This window comes from Haliotis cracherodii, unplaced genomic scaffold (genome assembly GCF_022045235.1).
Source record: "Haliotis cracherodii isolate W230 unplaced genomic scaffold, xgHalCrac1.p SCAF_15, whole genome shotgun sequence".
Taxonomy (NCBI): domain Eukaryota; kingdom Metazoa; phylum Mollusca; class Gastropoda; order Lepetellida; family Haliotidae; genus Haliotis; species Haliotis cracherodii.
Window position 1 is genome coordinate 25570781 of NW_027266270.1, and position 15731 is coordinate 25586511.

Sequence of the window (15731 nt, forward strand, 5' to 3'; positions counted from 1 at the left end):
AGCTCAGTTACAGAACAGTGAGGACTGAGTCACACTGAAAAGTTAAAAGGATCAGGTAAAGTTACTGAAATCACACATCACTCTTCACTATTGTGTTTGCGCTTCGTTCCTTTTTTTATTTGAAGAACAATCTTTACAAAACCATTTTCCTTTTGGTTTTCGTACAAGACCAACACACTTGAAGTGAAACCATCTCACTGTACATTCTTTCCCATCGCAGCCAACATACTTGCTTCCATCTTCTGGTGTCCTGCATGTACAAAACAGTTCTTCCCCAACACTTTCTGGAGCAACCCTTTCACATGTGGTGTTCAAGAAGTGTCGTGCAACAATCTCTGGTAGAATAACAGATGTGAAGAACTGCATCGCCTGATCAGCTACTGGTTGCCAGAAGGCCACACAAGGTGTGATTCTCTCCATAAAAATATCATCATTTGTCCAAACAACAAAGTCACAATAATCATGATTTGTTACAAATAGTTGTGTTTGCACCTGGTAATAGTACTGACTGTCCCTTTTCAGTTGCAGTGACCCATTAACTTCCTCTAAGTATACTATATTGTTATCAATTAAGTCATCCTTTGCACAGTAAGGACATTTAATCTCAAGGCAGCCCCTTCCACAACAGCTACAGTCAACAATACCATCAGGAGTTGCACCAAGATGTGGATACTCACAGCTAAGGAATAAACCACATTCCTCAACACTGAAGTTATGGTGATGCTCACAAGATAATTTCTCATAGGCATCCCTTGCTGTATCCCCATCTTGTAGCTGGATTAGAAAACTTGACCTCAGTCGGGTAACAGATATGGCGAAGTAAACTCCTAGAAGGGTCCAACAATGATGTACGACTTGCGCTTTTCATCTTTGATGCCGTTATACGTCCAGCCCTGAACTGAAACCAAAGTGGGGAACCTGCTTGGTTCTTTGTTGCTGCTTCAACTGCTGTAACCTCCTCTAAAACATTCTGACAGTGTTCTAAAACTTCATCATATGGGATGCCAACCAGACTTTCATCAAACAGCTCAGGAATCACTTGTGGAAATTGTGGTTGTAGTGGTACAGGTACATATTGATCACTATAATCACTATGAACTGCTAGACAAGATGGTCTGTCTGCATTAATAGTATGAAGAAAGGTGTCAAAATTCTGTGTAGATGCAGGTCCTAACTTATGGGTAAGTTTAGCACTCGATGAACTTGAACATGTAGCAGATGAATCATCAATTAATAAGTCAAGTTTCTTCTTCAATGTCTTTGAAGAGGTAAAATCAATGTCTCTTAAAGATGCATATTCAACCTTTTTCATCAAAGCTGGAAGTTTCCAGTAGGCTGGTTCCTGTGTTACGGTGGTACTTTCCCTTAGTCTAACAACAGCTTCAACAGCAAACATCACACTTGCAACATGTGTGCACGATTCTCCCAAACCTGCCATACAATCGCAGTGGGCTGACAAAACTTTGCCCGTATCATCAGTGATGAACCAGGGGTGCAATGGAGCTTCATTCAAGCGCTGGGAATGCATTACCTGTAAACATACAGTGGAGGAGTTAATTTTATTTCAGATATAAAATTTACATTTAAAAAGTGAATGAAAATGATAGTATTCTCAATTCTAATACTTCATAATAATGGACTGAGCATTTAGACGTTTCATGAAAGGATTGTGAAGGTAATTTGCATGTGTATAATTTCAATGACTTGCTGAAGACATTTTGGATTCTGTCTGAAATATTATCTCCAGCTGTTATTTAATTTGTCTAACCGCTTTATAATATCCACGTAACCCATCCGAATGTTATCACTACGTAAACACACATTTATGTATTGGCTTGGCTCTTGTACAGTAGCAGTTGTATAGGATGTAGGTAAGCTGTTGTTTACTTACTTTTGACTTCACAACGTGAATGGCCTTTCCATCTTCGACGGACAAATGCACATACGAGACAATATCTCGTACCCAACCACATACAAATCTATCATATGCTTCCAAGCTCCTGTAGTTTCTGATGTCTGATAAACTACAAAAAGGACTGGGGCTGAATACCAGATAGTTGACGATATCGATGTAGTTAGTTGCCGGCAAATGCTTGTGGTCGTCACTCCATTTCGATTTCGGAATCCTGTACGGATCTTCTTTGTCGATCACCCCAGTCTTCTCGTGATATCTTATACGAGATACTTTGTCCAATAAATTAGCGTAGTTATCCATTACAGACGATTGCGAGATGACAAATAGGAGCAGATAGACGCCAACGATTGCAGAGCGAGTGTGCTGCTAATGACGCTATATTGTTGTTAGGGACGCGAATACAACCAACATGGCGGCGCGCACGGCATGACGGGATAACTCTGAAAACCCTCTATACCTGAAGGAAATTCGCCACGTTATATTTTTATTAAAGGGGAAGTGTACACGCAAAAATCATTTTCTTTCTTATTTTAAACAAAACGGAATTTTAGTATTAGTTAGTATCAGTGTTTGAAAATATACACTCATTTTCATCACAGTCAATGTAGCGAGCTCACAATAAGTGTGAAAATGTCATGCCGTTATGAGGCCTTCGTTTTTCGAGCTAAACAGGCCTGAGTTAAAGCCCCACCCTGACTATAAATAGCCCGCAAGGTGGCGGTGTTTCAGTTTCGAACAATGACTGACAATGTAAACACAACCGAGTGTCGGGAGAGGTTTTTTGAAAACCATACGGGAACCAGATCACCATTGACCGTCAAACTTCGTATCAACTTGAATGACAAACCATGGATACAATAAATGGCTCCATATTAAGATATCAGTCAATAAATTTTCTGTAGTTTTATCCTAAAAAATCGAATCGATCGTGTTTGGCGTCTGCATCGATCACAGTGGGCGGAGCTTATTTACGTTAGCGCTATAAATAGCAAAGCACATGGTCAGATGTACATGTGACACATTCAATGCATTTGTGGTCAAAGGGAATTGTGTTGCATATTTTTACGGCAGAACAGCAGCAGAACATCAATTTCGGTTAATGTAACCGTAACGATACTTAAATACGAAATTGACGACGCGATTCTTTCAGTTCAATCCGAAAATTACAGATATTTGTTTAGTTTTGGTCATTTGCATTCAACAGTTAGATTTGTGCCACACAATAATTAGTTTATATTCATAAAACTTAAATTATTACACAGATTTTCAACTAGTGTTTAGGAAGGGGCCTAATTTGAAGCACCAGAAGTTCCGCCAATATTTCTCAGCTTGACTACAATAGATGAATATGTCACGTGTATCAACATAACAATGCACATAAGCAACTGGTAAATAAGTAACGAAATATACTTGATTTTTTTACCTACAGAAGGCGTATCTAGATAATATTGTACTTACGATAAACGAAAACTCCAATACATAATTATATTCCAAGACAACTTTAATTATGAATTTCCTTTTCTTTCACAGAATTTTCACACACAAAACTGAGTTTGATCATTAGATCCACACTTGTCCCATGTATATGTTTGTTCGGGGTATTTGGATACATTTCGCGCACAAGTTATGAAATACAATCTGGGATCCCTTTCCCGTTTTGTCCACACAAATCCTTCATCTGCTGCAACGTTTAATTACGTTTCTTCAAGTCCAAGTATCTACGATGTCTCCAAACACTTCGTTTATTTAGCTCAGTCCAGAAGCAATGTGTTCAAATCCACGAATTTCTGCAACATGGTGGCCGCACCATTCCCCAACTGTGATTGCCTGTGCTGTGTCACGCATGGTTGACAAAAGAAGTGTGAACATACATATTCGGCTTCATCTGGTTCCACAATGAAATCTAGCTGTCACATTGATTCACTAATCCCAAGAATCGGCACTGAATTTATCAAAGTTTCTGTTGCACTTGCAAGGGCGGGAAGAGAGGCGCCATCTTGTCGATTCGAGTTGTGAATCGGAATGATGTCATCTTGAATTGGAACTTTCTCCACGATAAAGTCACCAATGTCATAATCGAAATGACCAAAGGCTCCCTGAATATCTCGAACAAATATTCGTCAAATTAGGCTTCACATGAAAATGTTTTGTTGCTCATATTGAAGACAAGCGAAATTGCAAAGTTCTTGACAGTTGTAAGCAGCAACTCGATGCGCTCATGGGGCGTGGTTGCTAGGAGATCGCGTGGTCAGAAAGGGGAAAACAATTTTTTTTAGAAAGTAATAAAAGAAATACGCAGTGCAATCCAAAAGTACCATGTACAGGATAGTTTTTAATAATAATATTCACGAAAAAAAATCTTTTCTAAAAATGCAAATTAATTTAGTAATTTATCCAAAGGTCGTAACCCTGAACACGTGGTGGGTATTTGGAAGGAATTTTTTGCGATGACGCCGTGAATGAGGCCGTGTGTATTACATTGTTGAATTCAACTGCCCAGGAAGATTGTTGAGGCATTGAAATTTTGACAGATGTTCGTCATGAATGGAGAGAAAAATGTATCTGAGAGAAACATTGTTGCTTTGAGCTTCGAGACAAAACATGTGTTAATGCCGAAGTAGCCAGCGACCTGAATGTAAGCTTGATGAAAATAATGTTAAAACCCATTTTCACATGACAGAATTAATGTGAACTAATATTTATCTGAACATCGTTTCGAAGTCTGTGAGGCTGTCCGTATTTTATTATTTATATCTCCATTCCGACGTGAAATAATATGTCTTCGTGTCTCAATTTTGCTGACGCTGTGGAAAATTGCGCACCGATCTAATAAAAGAAATACTACTAGATTTACCATTGCACCGTCATAAAAGAACCAGGTCAACTTTATCTTTGTTCCGTTGTTTATTAAAAATTCGTTTCCGAAGCAAAGCGAATCGATCTACATCATAACTTAATTCATAGACTAGATTCTAGTACCAAGTGTTAAACACTTTTTTTAAATGTCATAAAATAACTTACACAATTATTGAAAGAGATTTTTTTATAAGTAATATATTTTATTTCGTCCGCCCGCTCTCTGGTTAGTTTAGGCTTGAGGAGAGAAACACATACAAACAATATGGATGGCCTTATGCAAATGACACTTGGCATGCCAATCAACAGGGATGTGGGTCACTGGGACCCGCCAAGTTTCACGGATCGAGTTACTTCAGCATAAGGGCTTCATCGGACAAGTGTGACTTTGCCAAAATACATTGCTAGATCTACTTGGCAATGAAAGAATGTCACGGAAACGACAAAAAACTACTTTTATCACTTGAAAATATGTTTGACCATTACCAGGGTTTTCTACACGATCGTTGTCATCCAGATTCCAGATGAGGCAAGATGAACACAACGAAGAAAAACATTGTTGAAATCACCGATTGCCGTATATATTGTGAGAAATGCTATTTATAAACTGCAGATATACCGTACATCACAGGATAACGATTGGTGCCCCAACACATATTATGTTTCTTGTTCATTTACACTGCTCATATGCATCACGACAAACGTATTTCGTTCTCGTCCAGAGATCTATAGAAATATAATTTGTGTGTTGGACTGTGTTGGATAAATCGTGGATATTCCACTGTATCATTTTATGAAGATGTGAAGACGACATGGCAGGTAGGTTTTGAAACCAAAGACGTACGCGTTTGTTGAAAAGTCTTGGAATCGTTTGGTAGATATTTATATTACCATTAAAACTTACGTCCTTGTTGTCAAACGACCCACGTGGGTGGGTGTTTACATGACGTCACCCGTTTACGCATTAACCAATGAAATGTATGTGTTTATGATGACGTCATATTGACCTGTCAGATCACTTGTATAAGCTCCGCCCACTAGAGTGCGGTAGTTACTACCGCACTCTAGTGGGCGGAGCTTATACAAGTGATCTGACAGGTCAATATGACGTCATGATAACACATACATTTCATTGGTTAAAGGGGAAGTGTACACGCAAAAATTACTTTTTTCTTTTTCTAAACAAAACGCAATTTTAGAATTAGTTAGTATCTGTGTTTGAAAATATACACTCATTTTTTTTCACAGTGAAAGTAGGAAGCTCACAATAGTGTGAAAGTGATATGCCGTTATGAGGCCTTCGTTTCACGAGCGAAATAGGCCTGAGTTATCCCCCTTAGATTATGACGTCATTGGTGCCAATTCAACTGGGTCCCTGTCTATTCTCAACGCAAAAGATATCAAGGACCAGTTTGCGGTAAAACAACATGGTCTACGACACACTCCGGCGCAATGGTGACTCAGCATAACACAATTCTGGCTGGCATCTGAGATGCTAGAATCACAAAACTGTACCTACACCACGTGAAGCGGCTCTAACAAAGCATGATGACGTCATAATGTTTATCAATTGGCACCAATGACGTCATATTGCAAGGGACATAAGCCATGGTGTTTTTGTTATGGAAATAGAACACTTGGTAAATGTGAAAAATATAAATCGTTTTAGTGCAAAAAATATGTTAATTAAATATGATGTTTTTATATTTTTGTCTATGACACTTCTATGTTAACACTTTTAATGTGGAAAAAGTACAAGAAAAAAAGGTTCATTTCCTTGTGAACTTGCCCTTTAATGCGTAAACGGGTGACGTCATGTAAACACCCACTCACGTGGGTCGTTTGACAACAAGGACGTAAGTTTTAATGGTAATATAAATATCTACCAAACGATTCCAAGACTTTTCAACAAACGCGTCCGTCTTTGGTTTCAAAACCTACCTGCCATGTCGTCTTCACATCTTCATAAAATGATACAGTGGAATGTCCACGATTTATCCAACACAGTCCAACACACAAATTATATTTCTAGATCTCTGGACGAGAACGAAATACGTTTGTCGTGAAGCATATGAGCAGTGTAAATGAACAAGAAACATAATATGTGTTGGGGCACCAATCGTTATCCTGTGATGTACGGTATATCTGCAGTTTATGAATAGCATTTCTCACAATATATACGGCAATCGGTGATTTCAACAATGTTTTTCTTCGTTGTGTTCGTCTTGCCTCATCTGGAATCTGGATGACAACGATCGTGTAGAAAACCCTGATAATGGTCAAAAATATTTTCAAAGTAGTTTTTTGTCGTTTCCGTGACATTTTTTCATTGCCAAGTAGATCTAGCAATGTATTTTGGCAAAGTCACACTTGTCCGATGAAGCCCTTATGCTGAAGTAACTCGATCCGTGAAACTTGGCGGGTCCCAGTGACCCACATCCCTGTTGATTGGCATGCCAAGTGTCATTTGCATAAGGCCATCCATATTTTTTGTATGTGTTTCTCCCCTCAAGCCTCAACTAACCAGAGAGCGGGCGGACGAAATAAAATATATTACTTATCAAAAAATGTCTTTCAATAATTGTGTAAGTTATTTTGCGACATTTAAAAAAAGTGTTTAACACTTGGTACTAGAATCTAGTCTATGAATTAATTTATGATGTAGATCGATTCGCTTTGCTTCGGAAACGAATTTTTAATAAACAACGGAACAAAGATAAAGTTGACCTGGTTCTTTTATGACGGTGCAATGGTAAATATAGTAGTATTTCTTTTATTAGATCGGTGCGCAATTTTCCACAGCGGCAGCAAAATTGAGACACGAAGACATACTATTTCACGTCGGAATGGAGATATAAATAATAAAATACGGACAGCCTCACAGACTTCGAAACGATGTTCATGAATATTAGTTCACATTAATTCTGTCATGTGAAAATGGGTTTTAACATTATTTTCATCAAGCTTACATTCAGGTCGCTGGCTACTTCGGCATTAACACATGTTTTGTCTCGAAGCTCAAAGCAACAATGTTTCTCTCAGATACATTTTTCTCTCCCTTCATGACGAACATCTGTCAAAATGTCAATGCCTCAACAATATTCCTGGGCAGTTGAATTCAACAATGTAATACACACGGCCTCATCGCAAAAAATCCTTCCAAATACCCACCACGTGTTCAGGGTTACGACCTTTGGATAAATTAATAAATTAATTTGCATTTTTAGAAAAGATTTTTTTTCGTGAATATTATTATTAAAAACTATCCTGTACATGGTACTTTTGGATTGCACTGCGTATTTCTTTTATTACTTTCTAAAAAAAATTGTTTTCCCCTTTCTGACCACGCGATCTCCTAGCAACCACGCCCCATGAGCGCATAGAGTTGCTGCTTACAACTGTCAAGAACTTTGCAATTTCGCTTGTCTTCAATATGAGCAACAAAACATTTTCATGTGAAGCCTAATTTGACGGAGATTTGTTCGGGATAATCAGGGAGCCTTTGGTCATTTCGATTATGACATTGGTGACTTTATCGTGGAGAAAGTTCCAATTCAAGATGACATCATTCCGATTCACAACTCGAATCGACAAGATGGCGCCTCTCTTCCCGCCCTTGCAAGTGCAACAGAAACTTTGATAAATTCAGTGCCGATTCTTGGGATTAGTGAATCAATGTGACAGCTAGATTTCATTGTGGAACCAGATGAAGCCGAATATGTATGTTCACACTTCTTTTGTCAACCATGCGTGACACGGCACAGGCAATCGCAGTTGGGGAATGGTGCGGCCACCATGTTGCAGAAATTCGTGGATTTGAACACATTGCTTCTGGACTGAGCTAAATAAACGAAGTGTTTGGAGACATCGTATATACTTGGACTTAAAGAAACGTAATTAAACGTTGCAGCAGATGAAGGATTTGTGTGGACAAAACAGGAAAAGGATCCCAGATTGTATTTCAAAACTTGTGCGCGAAGTGTATCCAAATACCCCGAACAAACATACATGGGACAAGTGTGGATCTAATGATCAAACTCAGTTTTGTGTGTGAAAATTCTGTGAAAGAAAAGGAAATTCATAATTAAAGTTGTCTTGGAATATATTTATTGGAGTTTTCGTTTATCGTAAGTACAATATTATCTGGATACGCCTTCTGTAGGTCAAAACATCAAGTATATTTCGTTACTTATTTACCAGTTGCTTATGTGCATTGTTATGTTGATACACGTGACATTCATCTATTGTAGTCAAGCTGAGAAATATTGGCGGAACTTCTGGTGCTTCAAATTAGGCCCCTTCCTAAACACTAGTTGAAAATCTGTGTAATAATTTAAGTTTTATGAATATAAACTGATTATTGTGTGGCACAAATTTAACTGTTGAATGCAAATGACCAAAACTAAACAAGTATCTGTAATTTTCGGATTGAACTGAAAGAATCGCGTCGTCAATTTCGTATTTAAGTATCGTTACGGTTACATTAACCGAAATTGATGTTCTGCTGCTGTTCTGCCGTAAAAATATGCAACACAATTCCCTTTGACCACAAATGCATTGAATGTGTCACATGTACATCTGACCATGTGCTTTGCTATTTATAGCGCTAACGTAAATAAGCTCCGCCCACTGTGATTCATGCAGACGCCAAACATGATCGATTCGATTTTTTAGGATAAAACTACAGAAAATTTATTGACTTATATCTTGATATGGAGCCATTTATTGTATCCATGGTTTGTCATTCAAGTTGATACGAAGTTTGACGGTCAATGGTGATCTTGTTCCCGTATGGTTTTCAATAAACGTCTCCCGACACTCGGTTGTGTTTACATTGTCAGTCATTGTTCGAAACTGAAACACCGCCACCTTGCGGGCTATTTATAGTCCGGGTGGGGCTTTAACCCCCTTAGATTATGACGTAATTGGTGCCAATTTAACTGGGTCCCTGTCTTGTCACAACGCAAAAGATATCAAGTACCAGTTTATGGTGAGACAACATGGCATCCGATACCTTGCCTGGTCCGAAGAAGTTCCCTTGACCCTTCAAGAAGTCGCAAAACCATACGATTTTGAACCAAAACGAGCAAGCTGGAAACGATGAAAATCAAGTGGAAACAAGAGAAGACCCACATCACCTAATTTGTCACCCGACCCCGACTCGACATCTACACAATTAGGCCTACCAGTGACAACGTGGTAAGAATAACACTTTGATGTGTGTATACCTAAATTACCTATATACTCATTATTACGTTTTCAGAAGTGGAAACGTAATATGCTAAGAGATTTTTGTCACGCCTGGTGACCCGCATGCTTCGTCAGCAGGCCTATTCATCCTGTCCCACCCTGTTACGACCCTATCTCCGGCATCGGCATTGTCGTCAATCTGAGTTTGTCTGTATTAGGTTTAACTATTCCCACCACCTATAGGCTACAGATTAATGCTACTTGCCAATATCAAGAAACAAATACGATTTGTCGCCAAACGTTGTCTCAACAAGATTACACATTAGGCCTACAAGCTGATGACGAGACTATATGCTCAGAGTAACACGAAAATGGGGTACGTCCCAGTACGTTTCTAAAGTCGGTTGCCGAGTGGAAACGTACTGGGGGGAAAAAAATCTCTTTGATTTTTTCCCATCCGAGTTCAAAATACCTGCCATATTTATTGATAAGTAATTGGATGTCGTACTTCACACTTCACACCGTCCCCATTTGAAAGTGAAAAGATAGATCACTCAATTGATTTGTTTAGTGTTTGAAACCAGTTACTGCAGTAGGCCTACATACAGTATCTTATTCTATTTAATAGATAATTGGTTATTGGTTTGTTCAGACAACCATTCATAGAAAATGCATTGCAACTTTGCAGGGAAACTATTTATCATCTATCATGGGGCCAGATTTTTTTTAAAAATGTTTAGAAACTATAAAAAAAAAAGAAGAAATATCTAATATATAATTAATTATTAAAAACAGTGGGTTGTTTAACTGAGTGGACCAGATATATGTAAAATGTTTACAAAAAGCTCATTTACTGTCACAATCAATACATACAAATTATCTGAGAAACTATAAGTAAAACTTGTTGAATATTAGTGAAAAATATTTGAAATTGTAAATCTTGGTTTGGAAATTTAGACCTCCCAACCTGACCTTTTGAGCAAAACGTCTGTAACAACCACCCCCTAAAATGCAAATGAAACATGCAATCATTTGTTTATATGAGTTAGTGAGTAGGGTTTTACACCGCTTTTAGCAATATTTCAGCAATATCACAACTGGGGGACTCAGAAAAGGGTTTCACATGTGCCCATGTGGGGAATCGAACATGGGTCTTCAGTGTGACGATCGAACGCTTTCACCACAAGGCTACCCCACCACCTTTTTTTATATTAACACCTGAAATAAAGTTTAGAAAACATATAATATGATTTACTTTCATCAACTTATTTTATTATGCATTTTAAGATCTATCATGCACAACAAACAAATCTGACAAGTAAAATAAGAGATTTGATTACCATAAATGTTTATTTGCCAGCAAGTTGTGAAAGCATATGTAGCTTGTAAGGTTATTAAATTACATCAGTGATATTGAAACATGCCCACAATATTTCAAGAAGTATTCAAACCTACAGTAATAAACACATCATGTCAACATGATAGAACTATAAACTGTTTTGGTATTTATTGAATTATTAACATGTAATAAAAATTATGCATATCAATACAAGTTACTTCTTATATAAGCATCCCTCCAGATTTAATGACAAAATATATATGTAAATGATATGATATTTTTTAGTACTGTTGTGCATACATGACTAATAAAAGACACTTTTTCATTTCAGAATCTATCTACACCTCCTAAACAAGATTTGGGGATTTGCAGAAATAGTTGAAGAATCAGAGAAAAGTTATTCCATCTTGTGTTGTCGAGGTGATTCATGAAAGATTTCCTTCTGATGTATGTAATGTTTTTCTCTATGCTCATTAAAATAAACTTTTTTCATTAAAATCTTGTTTTATGGTCTCTGACAACAATCAGCCTTTGCTGTTTCATTTGATAAGTTTCTGTAATACAGGATGGCTGATGCTGGATCAGGTAGTTTCTGGGCAAGGGCGAAGGCCGGGGAAAAGACTGAAGAAAATATCACAAGCACTGGCTAAATGCTCAGTGGCAACTTGTTAGTGCACTGGTTGACTATTTCAATAGTACAGGTCTCTTGTTGTCTGAAGCACTGTACCTCACAAGACACTCTAATATTTTATTACTTGTAACTCTGCATGAAAATAAACACAAGTTGCACACAATGAAAATGGATCTCAACACCAGGAATTTCTTGTGACACCGTTGGGGCAGGATACTCACCTTTCGCAAACACCTGGTATTATCACTATATGATAGCGATTCATTAACACGTGCTCATGATTTAGTCAGAATCGTACCATCAACTGTTTTTTACAGAGATTTCATATGAATATGGAAAGAGTTTTGTCGCATTTATACTCTTCCATATCATTGTGGGACCTGAAAAATATAAAAATAATTTTAACATAGATTTGTAAAATAATATGTACACTGACTAAATAATTGTAAAAGAAGGTGGTAATTATCTTCAGCAGTGTCAGGCATGTCACTGGGTGCCTGAATACAAATATCATCAGTTAACTGTGTACAAATTGTATCAGATCTAAACTTTTATATGTCACTCACAGTATACATTCATTTGTCATCCACACTACACTTTTACAACGAAAGACAACAATATAGAATATAATAGATACACAAAATAGTTCAATACAGAAATTATTTGCATATAGTATTCATGGTATTTACATTGTGTAATTATTCATTGTCAAAATATTATTTTGTACCTCATACTGTGAAGCATGGTGTGCCATGCTTCTGGTGTACATTGGACAGCGACTTTACACCATGATGGACTGGGGACCTGTACTTCTGGGCATCGGTGTCTGGCATGACTTGGCTCGAAACTTCATATTTGAAAGATACAACATAGAAACATTAACACTTTTGTCATCTATATCTCACTATCACAAAATATAAAATGGTAACTTGAATTTTTTCATGTATAAATGTGCTATAAATTGTATATGTGTGTAAATTGCAACATGAAATTTGGATATTTTGGATGGTAGGTGGGCGATGATTTTGGATAGTGACCAGATATTTTGTCAGCTACAAACCAGCAAAACCAGATATCTTTTTGAATAAAAAATATATAAAGCCTAAATATAAAAAATAAACATGTTGCAACAATGTATTTTTGCGTATTTTTGCTTCAACAGTCTGAATCAAAATTATTGTACATGATTATTCAAAGATTAGGTACACACACAAACACACACAAAAACAGAATTTCAATGAGTTTATATAATTTATAATTTGTTTTCCTGTGTTATTATAAAGTTTATTAATTACCGAAATGAGATGATTTGTGTTAATTCCAGACGGGAATGGCTGTAAAACTAAAACATTACGTAACACAACTTACTCCATCAACAGGAGTTTTCTGCATACTGCAACGATCAGCTGATCAGGAGTATCGACATAACCATGCAGGAAGTGAACATGTGAACGAGACAACATCGCGGATATTCATGATTATCAAGTGAAACTATGTACAAATATCACCCTACCCCTGCTAAAATACATTTCTTAAATACTACTGTGGTTAGAATAAACTAAAACAGCAAACTTACCTGATCGAGTTACTTCCACTTTACGGCGTTTGTTTACAAAAACATCCCAGTCAGGGTCTTGATGAGAGTGCTGTCCCTTTAGCCCGTTTCCATATAAGGATCGTACACCATCCGCTTCCGATCAGTTTCAGCACAGGACCATATGTAACTAATAATAGTAACCAAAACGGCCCTCGGTCTCGTGTCTAAGTTTTTGGCGAGTTTTTTTTATTGTTATTATTAGTTACATATGGTCCTGTGGTTTCAGAACCAGCAGGTATCTAAACTCTCACGGAAGACGACAGCAACTCAGGAAGAGCCAATATGCACAACACAAATGAACGAATAAGCGCAATTCATACAACGGACCCTTCCAACCATAATCGCGAATCTTACAGTATGTTATCAGTGCATTGTTGTCTTCTCAGTCGCGATTTTGGAAAACGAAATAATTTTAGAGTAATTGTGCTTAGCGTTGTATCTTGGACAGCTCGGCACCGAACAAAACAATAGCTAGGCTGCGCATCTGAGAAGATAGAACCACACATCTACATACACCACGTGAAACACGTCTAATAAAGTCTTATGACGTCATTCCTTTATCAATTGGCACCAATGACGTCATATTGCAAGGGGCATAAGCCATGGTGTGTTTATTGTGGAAATAGAACTCTCTGTAAATGTGAAAAATATGAACCGATTTTATGAATAAAATAAATTAGATACGTGTAATATTTTAATTGTTTTGCCTCCGAAACTACTAGGTAAATACTTTTCATGATGAAAAAGTACAAGAAAAATAGGTTTATTTTCGTGTGAACTTGCCCTTTAATGTATAACTTATGTGTGGACAACTACTTGTCTTACATTTGGATTTTAACGTTTGATTGGCGGAACATTGACAGCTAAAGATTGCATCAGGTGCGCGCTTCAAAATAGGGGCCGACCATATGAGATTCATGGGTGGAGGTGGGCCATGGTCTGTTGGGGTTTGGGTGTGCGTTGCTGGGGGGTGGAGCTGTTGTAGTGATAAGCCCAACATTCTGTTCTTTTAATCGAAATTTTCCATACTATAACCGAATATAATTGGTAATATGCTGTTCCTTTTTTGTGTGACCGATTTCAACGTTTCTTATAAATTGGGAAATAAGCTAAAAGTATCTGGTTTCAACTGGCCAAAGGGCACTTTCAGGATTTTTATTCTGCTATATTATAACAAAATCTGAAATATGTCTTCAGGACATTTTGGATGACAACCATTCAATGTCCCAGAAAAGGAACCGATGTGGTTATTAAAATCGATAGCTGTGTGGGAACTTTGTAGATACACATAAACAAAAAAGATACTAGAATATAATGTCCTGAGCCAAAGCAGATGCTCACCACGGACATGACGGATACTGAGTTTTGCAATGACTAGGAATTGCGTTGGTTTTTTTTTTGTCTTTGTACATGTGAGCATCGCCCTCGTGTTTTGACGTCGTCATGTAACGGAAAATTTGTTTTCGACACATAAAACAAGTACGTTTTCGTATCGAATGTGTAACGTTATACATTTAATTTTCCATCATGGGGTAAAAAATTCAATAATATACAAGTCCGTTAAATTGCAAAGTGAGAGGTTGGTCCAGTACCGCGCAACCGCAAATCTCACACAGCGTTGATTTTTCAAAGCTCTGCGTCTGAACATTAACTCGGCAACCTCTGTCTCCTAATTAATAACCACAATAATCAACAGAAAGCCGAAATTAAAAGTAGGTAGCTACCTGTTTCCGTGGTTTTCCAAGCCTGACTGATGATAATATAGATGATGACTGACGCCGTTTCTGCTTTCCAGTCGTCGCAGCGCAGAGCGAAGCCGTGACCGTTAAATAGTATGACGTAGTTCATATTGGCGACCAATCAACGTATTAGAAACCAACTACGGCGCGGGAGTGTGCTCGAGCTGGTCAAAGGAGTCTCGTCGTCTTAACCCTCTTGGTGCCACGGGACCATATATGGTCCCTCACTTTTCACACCTCCATAGTGCCAGGGGACCATATATTGTCCCGAGAAAATGCCCTTTTTAAACTGTGAATTTTGTCAAAACTATAACCATCATCACCACAATCATCTTAGCTTTAACATCGTGTAACTCATACTTTATACAATGCTGCGGTTTGCGAAATATGGCGAGATTAGTAAAGTGGCTACCGCTCTTCTCGGCCTTTTTCTGCCATGTTTGAACACCAAGCGAATGACGGCG

The 15731-nt window shown here is 37.7% G+C and overlaps 1 protein-coding gene and 1 pseudogene across 1 annotated transcript in view; both read right to left on the bottom strand.

The window, feature by feature from the left end:
• The window catches only part of LOC139462417 (uncharacterized), a 49952-nt gene extending 34639 nt beyond the window's left edge, over positions 1-15313 (bottom strand). Inside the window, exon 1 of the mRNA XM_071244118.1 lies at positions 15253-15313. The gene's annotated coding sequence lies outside the window, so the exon portion shown is untranslated. The remainder of the gene's footprint in view (positions 1-15252) is intronic.
• Positions 78-2215, bottom strand: LOC139462415 (uncharacterized; annotated as a pseudogene).
• Positions 15314-15731: the final 418 nt, after the last annotated feature.